The following is a 19,622-nucleotide window of genomic DNA, read 5'->3' as shown; positions in this document are numbered from 1 at the left end:
CCAACACATTGGTGCAGCTGGCTTCTGGGTTAAGCTAGCAGAAGCGCGGTTTGGCGAGTCATGTTTTGGAGGACGCATTACGCGACCCTTCGCCTCTCCCGAGCCATCTGGGAATTGCAGCGATGAGACAAGATCGTAATTGGATATCACGAAATTGGGGAGAAAAAGGGGGATTTGAAAAATAAATCACCACTGATATTTCTCACTGACCGGCTGGGTTATTGAGCGTGACCTTCTATTGCCATGTTGTAAGAGGGTTATAATACCAGTGAGATTGTAGATGTTATGCCTGAAGTGCTTCTGTTCTGCAAGATTGGTGTAATTTGTCCTGCCAATTAGCCAAATGGCATTAATGGGAACAGAACAGTATCCACTGGGTTGGGTTCTCTCCTACATGCATAGGCCTAATTAGGTTAGCATTGTCTTATTGACATGATTGCTTTGTAATGTATTTTTATGATATAAATACGAAATCTCCTAAAAAAGAATTGGATAATTTGGACTCCTAATAAGGTAACAATGGTATCAATTCCATTATGTTACTGTATAACATACTGTGTACTCATTGTGGGTATGGAACAATTTTAACCATTTATATGTGTAGAATTGTTGGAAGAAATTGAACCTTGATACTGTGTGGTGAGACTGTAGAGTGCCTTTTAATATAGTCCACATGGAGAATTCAATACATCTGATTTTTAATATGAATAAAAGCTAGCTAAATTGACACAATTCTGCATTTTTACATTTCTTTCCTCACACCTGTATCACTTTTAGGAAGATTTTAAGGCACGTAACCCCCAAAAATGTTTAAAGTTATTTTGTTACTTTGTCAAAAGTCACTTCTGAAAATTAGGATTTATTTACATTCGGCCCTCCTTTTAAGGTCAACACCTGTTATGTGAACTCTCGTTTTCATAATGGTGAAACTATTTTAAATATTATTTTTAAATGGAACATTGAACATCTAAAAGTCAAACCATAGAGTAAAGGCAGGTGAGCTGGTTCTACTCTTTTTGGCCATTTTGTGGTGTTCTGTGGTGGAAACCTGAGACAGACAGGATAGAAATGTTTTGGGATGAAGCTTTCAATTGCCACTCCCTGATGCACACAACAAGCTTCCCTTCCCGCTGTCACAAGGGAATTTCAAATCATTATCAAAAATCGAATTGTATTTGTAACATGAACTGAATACAACATGTGTAGACCTTAGTGAAGTGCTTACTTACAAGCCCTTAACCAACGATGCAGTCTTAAGAAAAATATATGTTAAGGAAAAAATAGGAAATAAAGGTAACAAATAATTCAAGAGCAGCAGTAAAATAACACTAGCAAGGCTATATACAGGGGGTACCGATACAGAGTCAACGTGTGGGGGCACAGGTTAGTCGAGGTAATTGAGGTAATATGTACACGTAAGTAGAGTTAAAGTAACTATGCATAAATAATAAACAGAGAATAGCAGCAGCATAAAAGGAGGAGCAATGCAAATAGTCTTGGTAGCCATCTGATTAGCTGTTCAGGAGTCTTATGGCTTAGGGGTAGAAGCTGTTGCCATAAGACTCATGAACAGTGAATCAAATTTATGGCTGATTTAAGAAGAAATCGTCAACCCTGTTACTTTATTTGGCACACACCTGTTTTTAATGAAGTTGAACATGTGCTCTTTATGACAGAATGTTAAAATTAGGTAAATCCCAAAGTTTATTTTTACCAAGTTACACTTCTCAAAAGGCACCGAATTGGTGAAATTACCAAGAGGTCGAGCAGAATTTTCCCAGACTATGGTTTATTAAGGACAGGACATGGAAATGCAATTGTCAATTCTCAGTAAATATTCATAATCTAACCCAGCACAGATTGTCACTCTTTATCACTACAAGGTTATTTGTTGGCTAGCAACAGTGAAAACTGTAGGTAGAAGGGGCCATATTGATCGAGGGGGTTTGGGGTATTTCGCCTCTTGACCTGTGTGTGGGATTTATGTCATTTAAACTATAAGGTAATATGCTGAAATCCCTGTGACACAGCCCCAAAGCATTTCAAACATGCATTGCATTCATTTAAGAGGCACACATTTGGGTTTGATGAAGATTGGTCTCACCATAGAATTTGAAATAATTATATTTCTATGGGTCTCCCTTTGAATTAAATCTCCTTGAGGCATGTCTAAATAATTACCATTTCATAAACAGCTTTAATGGACTACTGTTATACCTTACGGGTGACATACATCAGCAATATGCAATGCTGATTTATTATGCCCAATGTATTTTTCATTCCAATTCACTGTTCAATTTATTTCATTTATACACATTTACTGTTGCATGTTTCATTGGAAACAACTCGTATTGGAGAACGCTTTGGATTTCAATGATATCATATCCCATAGAGAACCCCAACCAAATGAGAGAGAAAAAGGGAGAGAGAGAGAGGGGCGAGAGAGACAATTTAATTTTCTCCAGACATATTGAAGTACCATATGAAAGGGGTTCTCATTGCGTATTTGATATGATCTGACCTTTCCTACTCAGAACTGGATTGTTTCTCCACAGTCTCTCGTATCCCTGGGTCATGTGTTCTAACTGAATTTCAGGCTATAACTGAGGAAATTAACAAGTGTGAACAAGTCAAAAAGGTCAACACTTGCTGACTGATAAGGATCAGATGATGTCCTTCTTACTCACACATTTATTCGCCATTTATTTTATCAATCAGTTTAAACTTGAGTGCATTTGGAAAGGTTTAGCAACCAATCAAGCTTCTCTGCATCTTATTTTTCACAGAAATAAAGGCACCGCCATCTTTGTTAACTTGTGGCGGCAAAGAAGGCACAACCGACTTGCCAAAACTATAGTTTGTTAACAAGAAATTTGTGGAGTGGTTGAAAACGAGTTTCAATGACTCCAACCCAAGTGTATGTAAACTTCTGACTTCGACTGTTGTCACGCCCTGACCTTAGTTATCTTTGTTTTCTTTATTATTTTGTTTAGGTCAGGGTGTGACGAGGATGGTTTGTTTAGTTTTTGTATTGTCTAGGGGTTTTGGTAGTCTAGGTGTTTATATGTCTATGGTTGCCTAGATTGGTTCTTAATCAGAGGCAGCTGTTTATCGTTATTGTAAGGGATTTCCTCCTCCTCTTCCGAAGAGGAGAGGCGAAAAGGATCAGAGGACCAATATGCGGCGTGGTAAGTGTCCATGGTTCTTTTAATACGTAAATGTACACATGAACAACTGAATACAAAAACAAGAAACGTGAAAACCCAAAACAGTCCTATCTGGTGCAAACACAGAGGCAGGAACAATCACCCACAAACACACAGTGAAACCCAGGCTACCTAAGTATGATTCTCAATCAGAGACAACTAATGACACCTGCCTCTGATTGAGAACCATACTAGGCCGAAACATAGAAATACCCAAATCATAGAAAAACAAACATAGACTGCCCACCCCAACTCACGCCCTGACCATACTAAATAATGACAAAACAAAGGAAATAAAGGTCAGAACGTGACAGTTATCTCTGATTGGGGACCATATTTAGGTAGCCATATTCCTTGGGTAGTTTGTGGGTTCTTATTTTATGTTTAGTTGCCTGTCTGCACTACGCATATTAGCTTCACGGTTTGTTTTGTTGTTTTGATAGTGTGTTCAGTGTGTTCAGTGTTCAGTGTTTAGTGTTCTTTCTTTAATTAAAGAAGTATGTACGCTTACCACGCTGCGCCTTGGTCTCCTCCATACAACGACCGGGACAACTGTAGGTAGTGGTAAAGTGACGAGGCAACAGGATAAATAATAAACAGTAGCAGCAGTGTATGTGATGAGTCAAAAGAGTTAGTGCAAAAAGGGTCAATGCAGATTGTCCAGGCAGCTATTGGTCAACTGTTTAGCAGTCTTATTGCTTGGAGGTGGAAGCTGTTCAGGGTTCTGTTGGTTTCAGACTTGGTGCATGGTGCAAAATATACATATATAATCCGGTGTTTCTATGTCAAACGGTTTTGTTATATTTCAGTCTTCTGTGATGTATATAAAGTGTGGTATGCAATATATTTCAACCATACAGTGCATTCAGAAAGTATTAAGACCCCTTCACTTTTTCCACATTTTGTTACTTTACAGCCTTATTCTAAAATAAATGTTTTTTTCCCCTAATCAATCTACATACAATACCCCATAATGACAAAGTTAAAAATGAACAACTAAAATATAACAGTATTCAGACCCTTTACTCAGTACTTTGTTGAAGAACCTTTGGCAGTGAAGCACCTTACAGCCTCAAGTATTCTTATGTATGAATACACAAGCTTGGCACATCTGTATTTGGGGAGTTTCTCCAATTAGTCTCTGCAGATCCTCTCAAGCTCTGTCAGGTTGGATGTGGAGCATCCAGAGATGTTTGATCGGGTTCAAGTCTGGGCTCTGGCTGGGCCACTCAAGGCCATTCAGAGAAGCCTGAAGCCACTCCTGCGTTGTCCTGAAGCCACTCCTGCGCTGTCTTGACTGTGTTCTTAGGGTCATTGTCTTGTTGGAAGGTGAACCTTCTCCCCAGTCTGAGGTCCTGAGCGCTCTGGAGCAAGTTTTCATCAAGAGATAGATACTTCCGGCGCCGACAGAGATGGCCGCCTCGCTTCGCGTTCCTAGGAAACTATGCAGCATTTCGTTTTTTTATGTGTTATTTCTTACATTGTTACCCCAGGAAATCTTAAGTTTTATGACATACAGCCGGGAGGAACTATTGGATATAAGAGCAACGTCAACTCTCCAACATTATGACCAGAAACACAACTCCCCGAAGCGGATCCTTTGTTTGGTCCACCACCCAGGACAATGGATCGGATCCCAGCCGGCGACCCAAAACAACGGCGCGGCAGAAGGGGCAGACGGAGCGGCCTTCTGGTCAGGCTCCATAGAAGGGCACATCGCACACCGCACCCGAACATACTACTCGCAAATGTCCAGTCTCTTGACAACAAGGTAGATGAAATCCGAGCAAGGGTTCCCTTCCAGAGAGACATCAGAGATTGTAACGTTCTTTGTTTCACGGAAACAGCGCTCACTCGGGATACGTCATCAGAGTCAGTACAGCCACCTGGTTTCTTCGAGCATCGCGCCGACAGAAACAAACATCTCTCTGGTAAGAACAAGGGCGGGATGTATGCCTTATGATTAACGAGACGTGGTGTGATCATAACAACATACGGGAAATCAACTCCTTTTGTTCACCTGACCTAGAATTCCTTACAATCAAATGCCGACCGCATTATCTACCAAGAGAATTCTCTTCGATCATAATCACAGCCATGTATATCCCCCCCAAGCAGACACATCGACGACCCTGAAAGAACTTAATTTGACTCTATGTAAACTGGAAACCACATATCCTGAGGATGCATTTATTGTAGTTGGGGATTTTAACAAGGCTAATCTGAAAACAAGGCTCCCTAAATTTTATCAGCATATCGAATGCTTGGCCCGGGCTGACAAAACCATGGTTCATTGTTATTCTATCTTCCATGACGCATACAAAGCCCTTCCCTGCCCTCTTTTCAGAAAATCTGACCACGACTCCGTTATGTTGCTCCCAGCCTATACACAGAAACTAAAAACAGGAAGCGCCTGTGCTCAGGTCTGTTCAACGCTGGTCTGACCAATCGGTTTCCACGCTTCAAGATTGCTTCGATCACGTGGACTGGGATATGTTCCGCATAGCGTCGAACAATAACATTGATGAATATCACCGAATATGCTGATTCGGTGAGCGAGTTTATTAGCAAGTGCATCGGTGATGTTGTACCCACAGCGTCTATTAAAACCTTCCCCAACCAGAAACCGTGGATTGATGGCAGCATTAGCGCAAAACTGAAAGCGCAAACAACTGCTTTTAATCAGGGCAAGGTGACCGGAAACATGACAGAATAAAAACAGTGTAGCTATTCCCTCCGCAAGGCAATCAAACAAGCTAAGCATTAGTATAGAGACAAAGTAGAGTCACAATTCAATGGCTCAGACACGAGAGGTATGTGGCAGGGCCTGCAGTCAATCACTACAAAAGGAAAACCAACCCCGTCGTGGACCACAATGTCTTGCTCCCAGACAAACTAAACAACTTCTTTGCTCGCTTTGAGGTCAATACAGTGCCACTGACACGACCCGCTACCAAAACCGGGCTCTCCTTCACTGCAGCTAACGTGAGTAAAACATTTAAACGTGTTAACCCAACGTCATCCCCAGCCGCGTCCTCAGATCATCCGCAGACTAGCTGGCTGGTGTGTTTACGGACATATTCAATCAATCCTTATCCCAGTCTGCTGTTCCCACATGCTTCAAGAGGGCCACCATTGTTCCTGTTCCCAAGAAAGCTAAGGTAACTGAGCTAAATTACTATCGCCCCGTAGCACTCACTTCCGTCATCATGAAGTGCTTTGAGAGACTAGTCAAGGACAATATCACCTCCACCCTACCTGACACCCTAGACCCACTCCAATTTGCTTACCGCCCCATTAGGTCCACAGACGACGCAATCGCAATTACACTGCACACTGCCCTAACCCATCTTACCTATGTAAGAATGCTGTTCATCGACTACAGCTCAGCATTTAACACCATAGTACCGTCCAAACTAGTCATTAAGCTCGATTCCCTGGGACTCAACCCCGCCCTGTGCAACTGGGTCCTGGACTTCCTGACGGGCCACTCCCAGGTGGTGAGGGTAGGAAATAACATCTCCACCCCGCTGATCCTCAACACTGGGGCCCCACAAGGGTGCGTTCTCAGCCCTCTCCTGTACTCTCTGGTCACCCATGACTGCGTGGCCATGCACGCCTCCAACTCAATCATCAACTTTGCAAACGACACTACAGTGGTAGGCTTGATTACCAACAATGACGGGACGGCCTACAGGGAGGAGGTGAGGGCCCTCGGAGTGTGGTGTCAGGAAAATAACCTCACACTCAATGTCAACAAAACAAAGGAGATGATCGTGGATTTCAGGAAACAGCAGAGGGAGCAGTCCCCTATCCACATCGACGGGACAGTAGTAGAGAAGGTGGAAAGTTTTAAGTTCCTCGGCATACACATCACGGACAAACTGAAATGGTCCACCCATTCGCATTAACATCTGCTAGCCATGAGTATGTGACAAATAAAATTGGATTTGATTTGATTTTGTACTTTGCTCCGTTCATGTTTCCCTTGATCCTGACTAGTCTCCCAGTCCGTGCCGCTGAAAAACATCCCCACTGCATGATGCTGCCACCACCATGCTTCACTGTAGGGATGGTATTGGCCAGGTGTTGAGCAGTGCCTGGTTTCCTCCAGATGGACCGCTTGGCATTCAGGCCAAAAAGTTCAATCTTGGATTCATCCAACCAGAGAATAATGTTTCTCATGGTCTGAGAGTACTTTAGGTGCCTTTTGGCAAACTCCAAGTGGGCTGTCATGTGCCTTTTACTGAGGAGTGGCATCCGTCTGGCCACTCTACCATAATAGGCCTGATTGATGGAGTGCTGCAGATATGGTTGTCCTTCTGGAAGGTTCTCCCATCTCCACAGAGGAACACTGGAGCTCTGTTAGAGTGACCATCGGGTTCTTGGTCACCTTACTCACCAAGGCCTTTCTCCCCCGATTGCTCAGTTGAGCCAGGCTGCCAGATCTAGGTAGAGTCTTGGTGGTTCCAAACTTTCTGAAATTGTATTTTTATCAACCCCCCCTTTTTATAATTGGAATGTGATACCACTAGGCAACGGTGTGCTTTAGGACCATGCGGACACCTCCAAACCGTAGGGTAGGCTGTTTGGTGTGTTTATCTGACTGGCTAAAAATCATAATAATAATAATAATTATGCCCCCCCCACTTCTAAAACCAAAATTGCACCCCTGAAAATAGGCAATAGTGAAGTTACAAAACAACAACCAACAATTCAATGAGTCAGGATCGCAGTCTTTGGTCAATTGAGCACCACCACTCAATAGTCAGCCTTTCTGGGGGCCTGCTGGTCCTCTGAGACCTGCACAGGGTCTGAGGCACTGTGTCAGAAGCTACTGTCTCTCCCAGTACCTGGTGTCCCAGAAACATACCCTCTAGAGTCACACTCCTAGTACCTGGTGTCCCAGAAACATCCCCCCTAGAGTCACACTCCCAGTACCTGGTGTTCCAGAAACTTCCCCCCTAGAGTCACACTCCCAGTACCTGGTGTCCCAGAAACATCCCCACAACTGTCACACTCCCAGTACCTGGTGTCCCAGAAACATCCCCACTACTGTCACACTCCTAGTACCTGGTGTCCCAGAAACATCCCCACTACTGTCACACTCCTAGTACCTGGCGTCCCATAAACATCCCCACTAGAGTCACACTCCTAGTACCTGGCGTCCCATATACATCCCCACTACTGTCACACTCCCAGTACCTGGTGTCCCAGAAACATCCCCACTACTGTCACACTCCTAGTTCCTGGTGTCCCAGAAACATCCCCACTACTGTAACACTCCCAGTACCTGGTGTCCCAGAAACATCCCCACTACTGTCACACTCCTAGTACCTGGCGTCCCATAAACATCCCCACTAGAGTCACACTCCTAGTACCTGGCGTCCCATAAACATCCCCACTACTGTCACACTCCTAGTACCTGGCGTCCCATAAACATCCCCACTACTGTCACACTCCCAGTACCTGGTGTCCCAGAAACATCCCCACTACTGTCACACTCCCAGTACCTGGTGTCCCATAAACTTCCCCACTACTGTCACACTCCCAGTACCTGGTGTCATAGAAACATCCCCACTACTGTCACACTCCCAGTACCTGGTGTCTCAGAAACATCCCCATTACTGTCACACTCCCAGTACATGGTGTCTCAGAAACATCCCCACTACTGTCACACTCCCAGTACCTGGTGTCCCAGAAACATCCCCACTACTGTCACACTCCTAGTACCTGGTGTCATAATATTTCTGTGTCCTGAAACTTCTTATGTGTTCTCAAAAGGCTTTGTCTATTGTGACGATACACCCCACTACTGTCACACTTCTGTCCTGACTGTATATGACCTCCTCCAAGACAGTAGCCTTTCTGTCCCGTGAATCCAGACCCCGAATTCTAACCACATCCTGAGCTGCCAACGATGGCAACACTCTAGCAGCTTAGTCATATTATAGTTTTTGTCTTGCCTTCAACTGCAGGGCCCTATCCTGTACAACGGATTGGCAGTCTTTCCTGCAGGGGACAGGCAACCTGGAACGCAACTTGCATCCTATGCAACTTCAAAAGCCTCCCATTTGGACTTCCTGTCACTCACTAATGCCGTTTAACCCAAAAGGCTCAGACTTTTCTTTTTCCATATACGCGGGCCGGCACTTGTGTCTCACTGGACCATGGCTCCTGCAGACCTGCTCTAACTTGGAGACAAGGCCCTGGGTACTTTTCAGCTGGCATTTACATGACAATGGCTAACTGTGACCTTTAAGACCTTCTTACAAAGCAACAGTCTTGAATGATCAATCAATCAATGTATCAATCAAATGTATTTTATTAAACCCTTTTTACATCAGCAGTTGTAACAAAGTGCTTATACAGATACCCAGGTTAAAACCCCCAAGCAATGCAGATGTTGAATAACACAAAGATTGGAGATTCTGCTCACCACAAGACTTTAGTGTCACATTCCTGAGGGAAACACAATAACGCTAGAGCTCACATTGACATAAAACAGTGGCAGCCCACAAGTGTGGGGTAAGTCTCATTGGAAAAGCACCACGAGAGAGAAGGAGCCTTTCAAACCCAGCAAGAGGGACAGGACTACTTCCTGTTCGCGTCCCTCCCTCATATTGTCTGTCAGAAATGTGATATATTAAAAACACTAAGTGAGATCCTTCAGTGTGTATATGTTGTCCCAAAAATACAGTTGCTTTCCAAATTCCTCATCACCGACAACTCTCAACTAAGGATCGTCTTTGCACGTGTCGCATGAGAAACATTCATCGGCTTGTTATGCATTCACATTCAGGATGTATTCAAAATAGTATCATGCCAGTGTGTGTTTGTGAGCAAGACTAGACAGGTGTCTTAACCCCAGACAGCAAAACATCTTATGAAACATAGCCTCTCGGTGCTTCTCAAGCTTCAGTTCAAATTTCTAGATGCACAGACATGCACGCGCCGAGGGTCGTATAGTTCACAGTTTTATTGTATTACACAAAGAGCTCAGTGCTCTTCTCATGTCATCTCTGGGGAGGCAGAGTGGCCCTCTTCGTCTATAAGGCAAGTGCAGAGTAAGTGTATTGAACTGGATATTTCAATTGAAATTCAAGAGAACAACAGAGCAGGATCCATCCTTGTCTGTCTCAGAGAAAGAGCTTTAGAAATGCTTCCCAATGCTAAACGAGTACAGTTTGTCCCAGTGTCTAGGAGGCAGGCATTGATAAAATGCCCCAGTGTGAGGGGGACTAAGATGCCACGTGTTGATGAGCTTACAGTGCCTGGGCCTAAACACTGAGTGTACAAACCATTAAGGACACCTGCTTTTTCAATGACATACTGTAGACTGACCAAGTGAATCCAGGTGAAAGCTATTGATGTCACTTGCTAAATCCACTTCAGTCAGTGTAGATGAAGTGGAGGAGACAGGTTTAAGAAGGATTTTTAAGCCTTGAGACTATTGAGACATGGATTGTGTGTGTATGCCTTTGACTGACAACTTGGGGAACATGGGTGTGGATGTGGTTGACGACTGCCCTCTTGTGGTGGATGATGGTACTACTGCTACAAGCATTTCTCCTCACAAACCAGCCAGTGCAATTGAGTCAGATAATAAGCCAATACGAGTGAAAAGCCATGCAAGTGTACACCCCATTTACAGAAAAGTGTTCAGAATCAGTGATCAGACTGGTGAAGTTGGCCAGATGGATACATTTTACTTGAACAGATTGAAAGAGCTCAGAAAAAAGGCTATGATGAGGGGGAAATTGTTGAAGCCGTCATTTAGTCGATCGCTCTAGAGGTTAAACTGAAAACATACTTAGAAAGCAGAACTGAGTTGACACTAACTCATTGAGACAAATACTGAGAACTCACTACATTGAAAAAGATGCAACAGAGCTGTATCACTCATTGACCAGTACAGTTCAAGAACCCAAAGAAACCCCAATTCAGTTGCTAGTGTGTGCAATGGACATGAGACAGAAAGTAATCTCTGCATCAGAAAGCGCTAAAGCTGGATTGACGTACAATCCAGAACTGAACCAAACATAGTTCTTGCAGACAGTGATGACAGGCCTCCAAGATGACGTCATATGTGCAGATCACAAGCCTTGCCTACAGGATCCAAACATGACGGACGAGACATTACTGGAGAACATGAACACTGTCTACACATTCTGGAGATGGAAAATAAAAATAAGTGGTCGGCCTTATTGAAGAGCAGAGGAGTTAAAGTAGCTGCAGTTCAGGAAGAGGAGAAAGATGACACAGAACAGGTCAGTGGTTCCAGGAAGGTCACACACCTAAATCAAATACCCTGGTTGAGAAGCTTGACGCTGGAAACAAAGCTATCACTGATGCTCTTCAGCACACAAGTAGCCAGCCTCTCTCAGACCAATAGGACAAAGACTGGGAAGTAAACACACCAGCCACGTACAAAAAAAAAAGACTCTGGTGGTGGAAATGCAAACCAAGACAGTGTGAAGAGTCCAACCCTGATGGAAGATGTGCACACTGTTACAAATGTGTCGGTAATGAACAATTCTCTGCAAGCTGTTGTAAACAAAAAGAGAATACTGCAACTACAAGCAAGATTGAGATTACTCTCACTGAAACATGTTCATCTGCAATTACAGAGAGACAGTTGCCACTTACCAGGAAACAAGCGAGAGCTGCAAAACTGGTAGGACACATATGTCTAGTCCAGTGCTCTCTTGACAGAATCAACACCTCAGTGTTGTGGGATGCTGGATTACAAGTGTCAATTATGGGGCTGAACTGGAAGAGGAGATACTTATCTGACGTTGAAATCAGATCCGTTGAAGAACTACTTGATGATGGAGGGTTGAACCTCCCAGCTGCTAACGGAACAAGTTTTCCCTTCGAGGGCTAGTTTGAAGTGGAATTTGGTCTGACAGACAACCCAGACAGGAAGTCCCAGAGTTGGTAAGCACCAGTTCCTTTGAGAGGCCGATCATAGGGTTCAACATGATTGAAGAGTTGGCTCAAGAAGATTCAACTGCAGACAAAACTGTTTCCTCAAGTCAGTTTGTTTACAGCCTAAACTCAGCTTTAGATGTAGGGCCTAGAGCTCCTTTTACAGTGCTGAAGAAACAAGGTAACAAAATATTTTTGTATCCGATTCCTTCCAACGGTTGTACAACATACACTGAACTTCATTGCCCACAAGCTCATCACTAAGCTAAGAACCCTGGGACAAAACACCTCCCTCTGCAACTGGATCCTGGACTTCCTGACAGGCCGCCCCCAGGTGGTAAGGGTAGGCAACAACACGTCTGCCATGCTGATCCTCAACACTGGGGTCCCTCAGGGTTATGTACTTAGTTCACGGCTGTACTCCCTGTTCACCCATGACTGCGTGGCCAAACACAACTCTAACACCACCATTAAGTTTGCTGACAACACAACAGTGGTAGGACTGATCACCGACAACGATGAGACAGCCTATAGGGAGGAGGTCAGAGAACTGGCTTTGTGGTGGCAGGGCAACAACCTCTCCCTCAATGTGAGCAAGACAAAGGAGCTGATCGTGGACTACAGGAAAAGGTGGTCCAAACAGGCCCTTATTAACATCAACAGGGCTGGAGTGGACTGGGTAGAGAATTTCAAGTTCCTTGGTGTCCACATCACCAACGATCTATCAAGGTCCAAACACACCAAGACAGTCGTGAAGAGGGCACGACAAAACCTTTCCCCCTTAGGAGACTGAAAAGATTTGGCATGGATCCCCAGATCTCGTACAACGCTGTGTACTACTCCCTTCACAGAACAGCGCAAACTGTCTCTAACCAGAATAGAAAGAGGAGTGGGAGGCCCCCCGCTGCACAACTGAGCAAGAGGACAAGTACATTAGAGTGTCTAGTTTGAGAAACAGACGCCTCACAAGTCGTCAACTGGCAGCTTCATTAAATAGTACCCGCAAAATACCAGTCTCAACGACAACAGTTGTAATGGGTGCGTGTCGGTGGCAGGGAAGTCAGGCGCAGGAAAACGATCTTGGTATAAACGGAGTCATTTAATAAGTGCTCATAAAACTCCAAAAACCAAAATATACAAAAAATAATGTAAGTGGGTACAAAACCCGTCGCACACCGACACATGACTTGCACATAAAATACAATAAAACCATCTCCAACAAGGACATGAGGGGAAACAGAGGGTTAAATACACAACATGTAATTTATGGGATTGGAACCAGGTGTGAAGGAAGACAAGACAAAACCAATGGAAAATGAAAAATGGATCAGTGATGGCTAGAAGGTCCGTGACTTCGACCGCCAGAAAAAGGAGAGGGACCGATTTCGGCGGAAGTCGTGACAACAGTGAAGCGGCAACTCCGGGATCTTGGCCTTCTAGGCAGAGTTGCAAAGAAAAATTCATATCTCAGACTGGCCAATAAAAAGAAAAGATTAAGATGGGCTAAAGAACACAGACACTGGACAGAGGAAGATTGGAAAAAAGTGTTATGGACAGACGAATCTAAGTTTGAGGTGTTCGGATCACGAAGAAGAACATTCGTGAGACGCAGGAAAAATGAAAAGATGCTGGAGCAGTGCTTGACCCCATCTGTCAAGCCTGGTGGAGTCAATGTGATGGGCTGGGGGTGCTTTGGTGGTGGAAAAGTGGGAGATTTGTACAGGGTAAATGGGATCTTGAAGAAGGAAGGCTTTCACTCCATTTTGCAACTCCATGCGGATGGCGCTTAATTGGAGCCATTTTCCTCCAACAACAGGACAATGACCCAAAGCACAACTCCAAACTTTGTAATAGCTATTTAGGGAAGAAGCAGTCAGCTGTTATTCTGTCTATAATGGAGTGGACAGCCCAGTCACCGGATCTAAACCCTATTGAGCTGTTGTGGGAGCAGCTTGACCGTATGGTATGCAAGAATTGCCCATCAAGCCAATCCAACTTGTGGGAGGTGCTTCAGGAAGCATGGGGTGAAATCGCTTCAGATTACCTCAACAAATTGACAACTAGAATGCCAAAGGTCTGAAAGGCTGTAATTGCTGCAAATTGAGGATTCTTTGACAAGAGCAAAGCTCACAATTATTATTTAAATTTAAAATCCTTATTTATAACCTTGTCAATGTCTTGACTATATTTCCTATTCATTTTGCAAATCATTTCAAGTATGTTTTCATGGAAAACAAGGACATTTAGTGACCCCAAGCTTTTGAACAGTAGTGTATGTAACAGGTGGTGTCAGAGGAAAGCCCATAAATTTGTCAGAGACTCCAGTCACCCAGGTCATAGACTGTTTTCTCTGCGCCAAGTCTTGGACCAAAAGGCTCCTTAACAGCTTCTACCTCCAAGCCATAAGACTGCTGAACAATTAATCAAATGGCCACCAGACTATTTACATTGACCCTCCCCCTCCATTTGTTTTGTACACCGCTGCTACTCACTGTTTATTATCTATACATAGTCACTTCTCCCCTACCTACATGTACAAATGACCTCTAACCTGTACCCCCGCACACTGATTCGGTACCGGTACCCCCTGTATATAGCCTCCACACTGATTCGGTACCGGTACCCCCTGTATATAGCCTCCACACTGATTCGGTACCGGTACCCCCTGTATATAGCCTCCACACTGACTCGGTACCGGTACCCCCTGTATATAGCCTCCACACTGATTCGGTACCGGTACTCCCTGTATATAGCCTCCACACTGACTCGGTATCGGTACCCCCTGTATATAGCCTCCACACTGACTCGGTACCGGTACCCCCTGTATATAGCCTCCACACTGACTCGGTACCGGTACCCCCTGTATATAGCCTCCACACTGATTCGGTACCGGTACCCCCTGTATATAGCCTCCACACTGACTCGGTACCGGTACCCCCTGTATATAGCCTCCACACTGACTCGGTACCGGTACCCCCTGTATATAGCCTCCACACTGACTCGGTACCGGTACCCCCTGTATATAGCCTCCACACTGATTCGGTACCGGTACCCCCTGTATATAGCCTCCACACTGATTCGGTACCGGTACCCCCTGTATATAGCCTCCACACTCGGTACCGGTACCCCCTGTATATAGCCTCCACACTGACTCGGTACCGGTACCCCCTGTATATAGCCTCCACACTGACTCGGTACCGGTACCCCTTGTATATAGCCTCCACACTGATTCGGTACCGGTACCCCCTGTATATAGCCTCCACACTGACTCGGTACCGGTACCCCCTGTATATAGCCTCCACACTGACTCGGTACCGGTACCCCTTGTATATAGCCTCCACACTGATTCGGTACCGGTACCCCCTGTATATAGCCTCCACACTGACTCGGTACCGGTACCCCCTGTATATAGCCTCCACACTGATTCGGTACCGGTACCCCCTGTATATAGCCTCCACACTGATTCGGTACCGGTACACCCTGTATATAGCCTCCACACTGATTCGGTACCGGTACACCCTGTATATAGCCTCCACACTGATTCGGTACCGGTACCCCCTGTATATAGCCTCCACACTGATTCGGTACCGGTACACCCTGTATATAGCCTTGTTATTGTTATGTTTCTGTGTTACTTTTTATTATTTTTTACTTGAGTTTATTTGGTAAATATTCTCTTAACTCTTCAAGAACTGCACTGTTGGTTAAGGGCTTGTGAGTAAGCATTTCACGGTAAGGTCTACACATTGGCGCATGTGACAAATAAAGTTTGATTTGATTTGATACACTTCTTATGCAGGATAGTTGCAGAATAATATGTATCCTGTGTGTATGCCGTTTTCGTCAGAAAAGAGATGTGGGCGTTCTCTTTCGTAATGTAACTGTATGCCAGTGGCAGTCTGTGCCATTTTAAGATGGAGGACGGCTATTTTTTTAATGAGCATGGCCTTATTTCTTGTTCAGCATATTGGATGACTGTCATTCATATTCCATTCATCCAGCTCATTGTAATTTTAATAGGTTTAGGCTACTACATGAAACTCTAATTTTCCCTGTACTCATCGTGAGGTTGCTACAACCTAGCATATGAATAAAAGTTTACAACGTAGGCGCACAGGTCGAGAGAATTTTGAGTAATCAAGGTGACAGACAGTGACACATTCAATACCGCCTTTCACATTCTTGCCTGCATCTATCTGATCTAGGGTGTAATCCTTAGTCCAACAGTTGCAAATGAGAGTTTCTGTTGGACAAATTCAAGTATGTTAATCCCCGTTTTGTTCCGTTTGAATCCATTTTAGAAATGTTTTTCAACAGAATTGGCGGAATGAATATACCCCTGATCACACGCAAACATTTCACTTTCATAGCAGCAACATAAAAACAGCATGATCACTTTGTTTGTGGTATATATAATTCCTTCTCACAGCTATCTATGTGCTATACTAATCTGATCTTTTCCCTTCACTTGTGGACTTCAGTGCACAACACATCAGCTCTCTGTGACCAGGCCAAAAATGATTTCCAAGCCAAACCTTCATATCATGACCGCTAACCGCTATACACAGCCTACATTGATTTCAGGCCATAATGAACTAGAACTACTAGAACTAACGTGTTAGTAAATCCGCTACAATCATGCAGTACAGTGTACAGCCAGAAAGCAGTTTAGCAGTTACACCAGGGTTCCCCGATGGCAATAAATTTATGAAACCAAAAGCTTACCTTGACTTGGACGAGTTCCAGTGTTGGATACCCATAGCCAGCTAGCTAACATAGCATCCCAATATGTTTGAGCCAAGTGTTTGAGTAGGCTAAACTAGCTAGCTGCATTTGCTAGCTATGTGAAAGTTAAAACATTTCCAACCAAATGTAGCTCTTCTCTCTTTCTTTTTTTTGCTTCTCCTTAATTTGTTAAAAACTGTTAATCTACTGTCTTTCTCTTTCTTTGAGTCAACTACTCACCACATGTTATGAGCTGCAGTGTTGTTACTAGCTGTAAATTATGCTTTCAGTACTAGATTCATTCTCTGATCCTTTGGTTGGGTGGACATATCAGTTAATGCTGCAAGAGCTCTGTTCAGTTGGGGCGGGGGGACGACGACGACTGTAACTCAATATTAGGAAGGATATTTGGAAGGTGTTCTTAATGTTTTGTACACTCAGTGTATATTACCTTAATGTAAAAGTGCCACATAGGTTAACTTCCAGTCTCGGCTCTCTAAAGCAAACCCAGATACACTGACGGTATGGACTAAAACTGTTGAATCTTGGTGGAGTTACCATGTTTTGCAATAGGCAAACTGTAACCAAAGAAGCTCCTTAGAGTATAATTTCTCACCCCATGTCTCTCCTTCCATTTTCAGTACCCACTTCCAAAATCCAGCTGCACTGTGCGTTCTGCAAGCGCATTGTTCGAATGTAACCTTTAAATGCATCACTCAGACTACCCTTCTGCAGTTTACAAATTCATATATTCATACCATGACATTTTCATACAGTACAAGGAGAATAGATATTTTTAGATACAGTTTAAACCGCATAACATTTATACGCTCCGTTGTGTCTCCCCTGCCAATGCTTCTCATAATGATGGTAAAATGATTGTTTAATTGGTTGGCTTTGTGTGAAGGTCTTAACACCGGCGATATTGTAATGAAGGCTGTTCCTTTGTGTCTCCAGACCAAAATACACTCAAAGAAAAATGGGTTCCAAATGGGTTCTTTGCGGAGGGATAGGGTTCTACCATGAACTGTTTTGATCTGAATAACCCTTTTTGGGAGGCAAGAGTTCTTTTGAAAGGCAAAGGGTTCTACCTAGAACAGGGATGGGTAGCATTGATGGGGGTGGGGGCCACAAAAAAAATCTGAACTCATCATCAGGGACCACAGCTGCTTGCAGGTCTGGGTACCCACATCGGGGCCGTAATCTATGAATTTCACATCACTGGGAATCAGTGGCGATTTTAGCGAGTAAATATTGGTGGGACATTGGTGTTTTTTTATGCATTCCATCAAAGCCACTACACAACACAACCCTAAACAATACATTAATTGGACTATAACGGTGACAAACGGTGTAGGGCCTACATAAAGCTGTCCCAACAGCAGAGTCCCAACAGCAGTCCCAACACCTTACCACTGTAACCCCTGGCAGCGAAACAGTTCATGCAGCCTCATTTACTGCCGTTTAAAAAAACATAGCTGATATGGCTGACTTGCTTAAACAAATGTGGTTTCTACTGACAATTGAGATGTACAAACTACGGCATAAGGGGACGACAAGCCGACAAGAGGCAATCCCTTATTTTTATTAAGAAATTAATGAGCGAACTAGGACGGATGTAGTCAATATAACTATTTGTTCAGCACATTTGAAATGTACAGCAACAGAATTCAGACCATGGGCCTTTTGTACAGTATTCTCCCTGTACACTAAGTCAGAACTAGGATAAATAAAGGGGGTATATAAGTAGCCAATGAAAGCTCTTGCAATACTCAATTAATACATTTCTCTTAAACAAGCTATAGGCTACATGTGTACCACCACCAAGTCAGAACAGTAGACTAAATTGTGAGGGGAAAAGAGAACAAATTATTAGGTTGAGGCACATGGGCTACTAACAACTTACTGCACAATATTACACTTATTATTATTTTCTTAGCTGCAGTATACATATCTCCCTGTCATATTACATAATTTATGCAGCATCATACAATGCATCTTTGGACTCACCTTGTTGTGCTGTGCTCACTTGAACAGGAAGGTGGCTTGGCAGTCCATCTTGTTGGCAGATTATGTCATCAAAGTCTGGCATTCTCTGGATTTATGGTGCTTTTAAGACAACTGGGAACTCTGAATCGTTATGACATTAGTGATCTTCAGGTCAGAGCTCTAGAAAGTGGCCCGAGTACCCGACTTGGAATTCCAAGTTGGATGACCTTTCAAAACATATTTTCCCAGTCGGAGCGTGAGTTTCCAGTTGTTTTGAGCGTGGCAGATGTCATGCTGGATTGACAGCATGGCCAATGTTGAATGATTATCATTTTAGCTTGGAAAAGAGACCATTAAACCCAGACTTGGACCACACATCCACGCCACTGAATAACAGGCAAGTGATTGCTTTGCAATGCTTGCAGTTATACAGCTGCACAATCGAGAGCATCATGACCGGTTGCATTACCGCCTGGTATGGCAACTGCTCGGCATCTGACTCTAAGGCGCTACAGAGGGTAGTGAGTATGGCCAAGTAAATTACTGGGGCCAAGCTTCCTGACATCCAGGACCTATATACTAGACTGGTGTCAGAGGAATGCCGCAAAGAATGTCACCCAAGTCATAGACTGTTCTCTCTTCTACTGCACAGCAAGCGGTACTTGAGCGCCAAGTCTAGGACCAAAAGGCTCATTAACAGCTCCTACCCTCAAGCCATAAGACTGCTGTACAATTAATCAAAATGCCACCCGGACTATTTACATTGACCCC

Source organism: Oncorhynchus kisutch, linkage group LG21, assembly GCF_002021735.2.
Source record: "Oncorhynchus kisutch isolate 150728-3 linkage group LG21, Okis_V2, whole genome shotgun sequence".
NCBI classification, from domain to species: domain Eukaryota; kingdom Metazoa; phylum Chordata; class Actinopteri; order Salmoniformes; family Salmonidae; genus Oncorhynchus; species Oncorhynchus kisutch.
Note: the sequence above shows the minus strand (reverse complement) of the source record.